Here is a 9,814-nt window from a genome sequence, read left to right as displayed (position 1 = left end):
ATCACAAAACGTCACGTGTAGCCCCACCCACACGCAAATAAAGTGGCTGCAAACTTCAGCATGCTCTTTTCTTCTTGTTGAAACTTGTTTATTTTCCTATTTTGGTCACTGCTAACCCTGCAATTGACATGAAGGATCTTTGTGCTTGCTATTACCTCAAGAAAGAATCGAGATATGCAAAATTTCAACGGAGCTTCTGAGCGGCCAAAGTGATGACAAATAAAGAAGGCTTAGAGAGGTACAGCAGACTAAGCCTGTGAGACTTCTTTCTGGAGTGCAAAGTCTTTTAGTTTGATTATATCTTGGTCTGGAGTGTACCTTTTGCTTTATTTGATTTTTAAATAATAAAAACATGATTATTGACAAATTTAATGAGATGCAAATGATATTCACGAAGCTACACGTCATGAAACATCATGGCGGCTCCCTTTCATGTTGACCGGAAGAACCTTTTGAGAACCTTCCAGAGTACTCAGAGACTCAAAAATTGGTACAGATTTTCGGAAGAACCCGTTTTGCAACTATACCAAGTTTCAAGCTGCTAGCATAAAATATAGAGAAGTTATAAGGGTGGGTCAGTGGTCAAACTCAACTGAAACCCACTATACAAAAAAATTAAAAATTTGCAATTACATTACGCTATTCTAAAAATTGACAGTATATAATGGCCAACCATCATTGTAATCCACATTTAGACTGTTACTAAAATCAGTGATTATAAAAAGATCTTAATTATTGCTTCCTGAATGCAGCTATCACAACTATAATTCTATATTTAGGGAATGATAAGTATAGCCCAAACAACCTGTTTGTCATTAGACCAACCACAGTACTTATAGCTAATTATTCATGAGAAAGTATTGAGGGAGTGAAAAACTACAAGACAAGTTTTGTTAATACAAAAGTATTTACTGGTATATAATCTATTGATCTATTGCTCCTACACAAACATGTATTCTAGGAAGACAGTAATCACATAATGCAGTTCATGTGGTATGTGAATTAGATGAGGTAATCTTTAGGACCCACACATACACTGTACATAAACTAATTACAGAATCTGTAATTAGTTTATGTAGGTGTATGTGTGGGTCCTGTATATTAAAGGTTACACCAGTACACACTCATGACAGCTTAGTCTATAAATATCATCTCTCACACTGAGTGAGTGAATGTACTAGTCAGTACAAACAGTAGCTATGTCTCTCCTGTTAGTGGTTGTTCTCTTATTCTTCAGTAGCTCCTCCAGTGTCTCCTCTCATCAGTATTATGTGTCTGATGACTGCAGTTCAGTTACTCATACACCTTGTAATCCTTTATCAGTGTATGCTGGGAATATGTCACAGTACAACAATAGCATCTTCTACTTCATTAAAACTAGTAGCATCAACAACATTGTCATTAATGCAGTAAAGAATGTTACTCTACATGGACTTGATCAGTCTAGATCTCCTATAATTATTGACTGCTTGGATAACTTGCATATTAGTATTTTGATAAATAACTGTGATCATGTTATTATTTCAAGCTTATCGTTTAGTGACTGTGCAGTGGAGGTTGAATCATCCAACAATATTACAATAACTAATATCTCTTTTATTGCATCACGACCTGATATGCTACATTTAGCGTTTGATTTAATGGCATACAATACTTTTGATCTTAATATTTCATCATGTGTTTTCATTGCAGGCAATGCTGTAACCTTTAAGTATGATCCTCTTCCAGTATGCAGCGATGAATTACCCCATTACTCATTGATACTGACTAGTATTACCTTTAGTGGCACTGAAATGGAACTACTTTTAGAGCATGGTACTTCTTATAATGTATCCGTCATCTTTGATCATGTGTACTTCAGCAATTCAAAGTATTACACTTCCTTATATCTACTCATTGATAGCATTTTTTCTATTTTTATTATCAATTCATCATTTCATGATAATGATGACAGCTTTTCTATTGAATTTATTGAATACTTAAATCCAACTAGATCTTATAATTGCACATATCCTGGAATCCATCAATTAATTTCCACTCTTGTAATTGAGAACAGTCAGTTTTATTGTAATTCACAAGGACTAGAGATCAAAGGTAAGGAGCACTACATACCTGGAACAGTGAACTATTACATTATCATTAAATCATGTTTCATTAATGACAATATAAATGAAGGCTTATTCATTGATGGAACATATTTAAGATTAACTCAAATTGACATAATAGATACTGAACTAAATGGAAATGGAGGAAACAAGGTACTAAACAGTTTATCTAATCCTATTAGTCTCAGTAATATTACTGTTGCTAACAGTACCTCAACAGGATTAAGTCTTAAACGATCATTAGTAACAGTTAAAAGTAACTTAATGTTCCAGAACAATACTGGAGTAGTTGGAGGAGGATTGGCAATAAATGACTCATCAAAATTAATATTATCATCATCAGCTTTCTTGGAGTTCATTGATAATTATGCTTCTTATAAAGGTGGAGGGATCTATGTTGAAGAGTACCCACATAGTGACATAATAGCAAATACACCAAATATACCTCTTACATTAATAAATAATATTGCTGGGCTAGTTGGTGATGATATGTATGGATACTATAATGATTCTCAATTAAACTTGACGAACCCATATATTAGTTCAAATGGTGATGCATTTGGTGCACTTTTTTGTGATCCAGATACTACAACTAGTCATAAGTGGTTACAAACTGTAAGTGATCAACACATTTATCCTGGTCAAGCATTAAAGGTTAATGTGGCTTTGATTGGCACCAATTACTTTAGAATATCAACTCTTACAGATGGTATTGTACAAGTATATGATGACTTTGACAGCTTGCTCAATCAAACATACATTCCTAATACTTGTTCAATGATTGAATACACACCTAAACAGATTCAAACAGGCTATAAAAGTTACTTAACACTTGCTCCATATGCGTTCAAGCAGTTTAGTATAGACGTTATTAAAATTAATTTCATGGTTAAAGATTGTCCCATTGGTTTTAGTGTAAGCAATACTCAAGGTTTCTGTACTTGCAGTCAAAGTGTTTCAAGAAAGAATGTGACATGTGATATAAATAGTCTAAACATTACACACAATGGTCTACTGTGGATTGGAACATATCATACCAGTAAACCTTTCAATGCTAATGCAACCAATTCTAATGCATGCATTATCAATGAGGACTGTCTCCTCTATTGTTCTCCTAATCCTGTTACCTTCAAGTTGAATGACACTGATACTCAATGTGTGGATAATAGAGGACAGAGAATGTGTGGATCATGTACAGAAGGATACAGTTTACTAATGGGATCAAACAAGTGTGGACAGTGTCATGATAATTACATGGTAGTAGCTTGGATTGCCCTGTTTGCAGTGATGGGTGTACTACTTGTGGTTCTACTGATTGCTCTCAATTTAACAGTATCAGTGGGTACACTCAATGGTCTATTGTTTTATGCTAACATTGTCAAGTTATATGAGCCAGTCTTTTCAAGGAAAGGAGCATTACCAGTTTTGAGTCAAGTGGTATCATGGATTAACTTAGACTTTGGGTTTGAAATATGTTTTTACAATGGTATGGACAGTTATGCTAAACAATGGCTCCAGTTTGCTTTCCCTCTCTACTTGTGGATCATTATCATTATCATTATACAATTGTGTAGGAGATATGGTAAGATATCAAGACTGATGGGGTCTCATGCTGTTCCTGTTTTATCTACACTTACTTTTCTCTCATATACTAAACTAGTACGTACTATTGTTATTGTGCTACACAAGCGTGAGGCAGCTCTTCACTGTACAAATGAGTCAGTTAGATTAGTTAGTTTATGGTATGAGGATCCTAATGTTGAATATGCTAAAGGGAAGCATGCTGGATTATTTGGATTTGCCCTTTTGGTGACCGTTTTCTTTGTCATACCATACACACTGTTCCTATTACTCAATCGTTTTTATGAGAAGTATCTTTCAAATTTTAAAATTTTCAAAAAATTTTGGAGTCGTTTCAAGCCTATTATTGATGCTTATAGTGGTCCAATGAAAGATGAGTTTCGGTTCTGGCCTGGTCTACTACTAGTGGCTATAGGATACCAGTGCTTTTAACTGTCACCTTTTTGAAGGATGAATCACGTGTCTTACTGTTGGCAATAGCAGCTATTATCCTTTCCCTTAGTTTTATATTTGGTGGTGTCTACAGAAGGAAATTGAACAATATCATCGAATTTTGGTTCCTATTAAACTTGTGCATCATGGCTTCTTTATCTATAGCCTTTACCAATGAGAGTAAAGTATTGATTTGGTACAATACTTGTTTATCTGTTTTTATTTTTAGTTTTGTTTTGATTGTTACGTATCATCTTTACCTGCAGTTATCACATATGAAATGTTACGATGCTTTAATTAAGAAGTTATTCAAGAAACAAGACGACGATGATGAACCTCTTTTAGATCTAACAGCATCAGTTAAAACTGTTGATCAACAAAGGAGAGAAATTGTACCAAGTTCTACTGATATTAGACTTAGTGCTAGCCGTGAATCAGTTGTTGAGCTGTTTTAAATGTTTAGTAATTTTGCTACAAGTTTAATAATATTATTTTTTAGTTTATCTCATCATTTAGAAAGCTAATTTTTAATTATAGTTTTATGTATGTGTAAGTGCATTTTAATAATTTTTAGTTATTAAAAATTTATAAAAATTTTAATTTATAATGGAATCAGCTTAAAAAGCACAAAACATCTATATAAAAAAAATTATAAAAATGAAAAATTTTTAAAGCAATTTTTCAAAAAAATCTGTGTCAATATTTTTGAACAGTCTTAAATTAATAAAAACCAGAATGAGAACAACATCAAAATTTTGTTGGAAACACTAGCTGCTTAAAATCCTAATATAAATACACTGTATAATTTAATTAGTAAATACTCTCGTTAATTATACTAATACTAGAGTATATGCACAAGGAAACTATATACTCATCATTACGTTCAAATAATGCTTAGACACTGTGCTTAAACTGCTAAATTTGATCTACTATTTTTATGAAGTGGTCAGACAGGGTTTTCCAGACATAGTCCTCACACACTTTCTTGTCAGTGGATTGTCAAGTTAATCAAAAGTTGGGCCTAGCACCCAGTACTACAGTACAGGGTATAATAATAGACAAAAATCACTAGGAGAGTTCTCCAATTTAATAATTTCCTGATACATATACTTAATTTATACTGCGTAGAATGTTTGAGCTAATTCTGATCGAACTTGTATATTTTAAACAAATTATTAAAGTTACCCAAAAAATGGGCCAGCCTCCAAATTTTGTCAAAAATTAAAATTAGAAAAATTTTATCACTTTTATGACACACATTAATGTTCATATGCTGTTTAGAAAGTTTGAGCTGGATCCAATCAAATTTGGATTTTTTACAAATTTTTAATTTGCTCCCTGTCCTGTGTAGTACAGGGACTTCGACTAAATTTCATCAAAAATTAAAAGTAGAAAATTCTCCATTTTTATAATTATTTTTTTAATGCTGTGTAGAAAGTTTGAGTTAATTTTGATCAAATTTAAATTTAAAATTCTAAAAGTTGCTCCAAATGCTTGACAGCTCTTGAAGCATACTCACTTAGCATGCTTTGTGGGAAATCCTGTGGTCGGTCATGCTATCATACTGAATTGCTTTTGAACTTACTTTCAAAATTATGTACTTCAGACAAAATAGTAGAACAACACAAAATTTGATCAGAAAATTGAGCAAAATGGTCAGAAAGTATATTAAGTCTGAGTGCTATCTTAAGCTTTGCAAAACTTATGTATTATTTTGTATCATATGAATGCATGCTGTGTCAAATAAAATTCAATTTGGGTGTCAACTAAGCGCTATAATGTGAGCACTAACTTGACTAGCATACAGTATCAACTTATTTGTTTTACACCCTTAATAACAGGTCGGATTCATGTTTACTAATTTTACTTCCAAATATTCGAGTTGATCAAGTAACCATCAGTATATACCATGCACTCAGAAACTAAAACACCCTTTTCTTAGGCTCAAAGTTTTGGGTGTAATTTTACAGTACTCATAACACCACAAATGTGTAGCTACTACTATAGCTTACAGATAACTCAAATGTCTAAATTATATGCTGTGAAATCGATATTATATCTAGCACTAAAAAAGGAAAATAATATTAAGTCAATGATTTAGTCCTGAACCTAAATGTCATAATTTGACTGAACACAACAGAGTATATGAAAAAAGAAAAGTATAAATTCTACACAGATCATTGCAAATAAAGCACCTAAACATCTTGAAGTTGTGGGTGTGGCTCATAATTAAAACTAGGAACTGATGCTTTGCATGTAGATCTGTAAGAGATCAAGTACAATCACCAGATGTCACCAAATACCAAACACTATAATTTCATTTAACTCCCTTCATTACAATATTTCTATACTTTGGCTATAAAAGTCTATGACATACATGCTCCAGGCATCACATACATGTGTAGCTAGGATTTAACGAATTACTAACAAACCTTTATATTATTGTAATTCTGTTGATATGTTAATATTGTAGAGAATAAATTCCAAATAGAAAACTCTGGTCATAACACATTTTGAAAACAGAGACAAGAATAACAGCTCTATTAATAATAATAGATATATTAATTAACTTATAATATCACTTCTCCTGATGTTCTAATGACAAGATCAGATGGTGTACATGTACCAGTATAAAGACATCTCTCCATTAACTCTTCACTGATATCTCTACAAATACATGTATAATAGAAGTCAATAATAATTTTATAATTTTGCATGACTGTGACTGTCTACATGTATGCATACTGTACATGTACATGTACGTACATATACTTATGTTGGTAGTATAGTACCATTATGAGATCCATCAACCAGTGATTGTATACTGGCCGGTAGTATCAGTAATCTCATATCTTGATAGATTCATAAAAGAAACACAAACTAAGATTTACCCTATATAAAGAATGGACACAATAATAATAAATGCATCTATACTCAACATTTTATGTCTTACATCAATGATATTAATTTAATGTATTTAGCATTTTGTTATTGAGTTTAAGTGCTAAGTTTATATTACACAGGTACGTTGCATGAGAAGCATGCAGTATGATGTACTGGGTGGAAAGAAACACTGACACTATAAAAGAGCATGGGCAGTATAGGAGACACTCTTCTATCTAAAATGCCCATACTTTTGTTAAAGTCGGGCTTAGTTATTTGATGTAACTAACACACTTTCTACTATTACACTGTACATGTACAATTACTTACTTCAAGTTACTTATTAGTGTTATTTTTAGTCTTTGTTGCAGCTCTTACTACTAATTCCTGTGCATCAGTTGGTAATAATTTAATATCTCCTAATATATGCACACACCATGCTTATCAATTTATATCACTATGAGAGAAAATAAAAATAATAATATCAGCAAATATGCATGCATACATATTATACATACAGCTAGTACAAATTTTTTGGTACCAGCTATGTAGAAAATATGAGCATATTTCGACAAATATTTTTTGGGGGTAGCCATTTTAAGAAATTGGTCAATTTCTGAAAAATACCCAAGGCTATATACCATGGTTTTTTTCTGAAAAATGGCTTCAAAATCACCCCCAATTTTTATAACATTTTCAGATAAATATTGATGTCCTTAAGCTACAGGGCATGCATTGCATGTAAAACCTAGCTCCCTCTCTCTCTTAATTACTCTTCTTGCAACAGTCTTGCTATCTTTTGTTTTGCACCTTCCATTAGTCTATCAACTTCATCTTTTGAATTTTGAAAGTTGTAAATACTAAGAGCATACAGTGTCACCTCCTTTATACCTAAATCAAGACATGACTCAAGATTCTGTGGGAAAGAAAGAGGAGGACGCAGAAAGGGAGAGAGAGAGAGAGAGAGGGTAAAAAGAGATACAATGTACATGTACCCGGATAATGTATGTAACAGGACTACAAAGACTTTATTAACTCAATTTTTGAACAACTTTTTAAAATTCAAAAAATTCAATTTAGCACAAACTTAATTTCTACACAATATATGTACATGAATATGCATCAGGAAAAATTACAAAAAAAGGCAAACACCTTCCTCTTCAATCTTGATAAAGTTCGACCCTTGACCCAGTTCTGACTTTTACTTTTTGCCTTTTAAAATAGAATCAGCTCAAACTTTCCAAGCAGCATAAATACATCACAAAATTTTTGAGTCCTATTATACTCACTTATAATTTCTCATAAGTCCAGAGCCTTCAGCCTGAATTTCAGCAGCCTAGAATGAAAATTACATGATATCAACTCAGTATTTCATTAATATTATATAAAAGGATCAGTAATTCTTAAATAAACTTACAATGGTGCCTTTAGTTCATTATCTAAAGACATAGAGCTTCCTACATTTCCTAAAATGTATTAAATTTAGACCACATTTACACAACTACAATATAAACAAAAACCAAGATATTTTTGATTAGTTTTACACTGATATCAAAATCAAACAAAAAAATACTAAAAAGAATAATTTTTAAACAAATCATAAATTTTAATGACAATGCAGCTGCTGGATTAGTGTAAACACATGAAATGGTAATAGCAAAAACGATGTGGTGCAGTTGTGTAAACATTACCTTATTTTTTAAGAACTAATTTTTAATAACAGCATTGTACAGATTTTGATTAAAAATTTAATTAATGTATAATTATTTGTATCAGAAATTTTAATTAAACATAAAAAATTAATAGTTATTTTTGACTAAATTAGTTAGCTCACAAAATTAGCAACAACAATAATAATATTAACACATAGACAAAATAGTTATGATAGTAATTAATAAAATTGTTACTAATGAAAAGTAATATCAATGCATATAAACAGATTCAACAAAAGTTAATGTATAAAAGCTATGGCATGTAAAAGAAATCTCATTTTAATGAAAAGTGGAGCAGAAACAAGTATACAAACTATTAATGCTCATAAACAATACAACATAATATACAATGCAACAATGAATAATTTATAATAATAAAAATAAGAATAATAAACCAGAGGAAAAAATCATAATGCTGCATATTGTATAACAACTACCAATAGAAATAATAAATCTATACTGAGCATTACTATACTGTAAAAAAACAACATAAAAATATAAAAATTTCCCTGCTTTGAAAATGAAAAAATTACATAACAAGAAGTCTCCATTATTCTTGAAGGTATTGAAGTTAACGAGAGAGATTTGATGCCATAGTGTTAATAAAATGAACAAAGGAAACGATCAAATGTGTTTGTGTAAAAGCAAGTGAAGGTGTAGTAGAAAATGAGCGGGATGTGGTGAAATGGTAATACATACAAGAATTGTAAGAACAATGAAGAAATTAACGAACTAAAGGAACAAAATAGAAATATGGCAATAATTACAAGGAGCAATCCATTTTACGTAGCATTGTAGTTTAAGGTTTAAGAAGATAAAAATGAAGGACAAGGTTTAGTAGCTATAGGCATTATTTCTCTTCTCTCTGCCTCTTTAATCATTTCTCGTACTAATTTTATAAAGTAAACATGTCTCAGCATCAATTTGACTATAGACTCTCCTCCTTTGATTGACTGAGCTGCATCAATGTCTCCTTCAACTGGTTTCAACTGATACTTTTCCATTAAAATACGAACCATTTCCAAGTGACCGCTCAAACAAGCAAAATACAACAGACCTTTAGACTCGTATGTTTTTAAATAATAATTGCAGTTTAGTTTA

This window comes from Amphimedon queenslandica, unplaced genomic scaffold (genome assembly GCF_000090795.2).
Source record: "Amphimedon queenslandica unplaced genomic scaffold, v1.1 AMPQUscaffold_12910, whole genome shotgun sequence".
Lineage (NCBI taxonomy): Eukaryota > Metazoa > Porifera > Demospongiae > Haplosclerida > Niphatidae > Amphimedon > Amphimedon queenslandica.
This window is presented reverse-complemented; position numbering follows the sequence as displayed.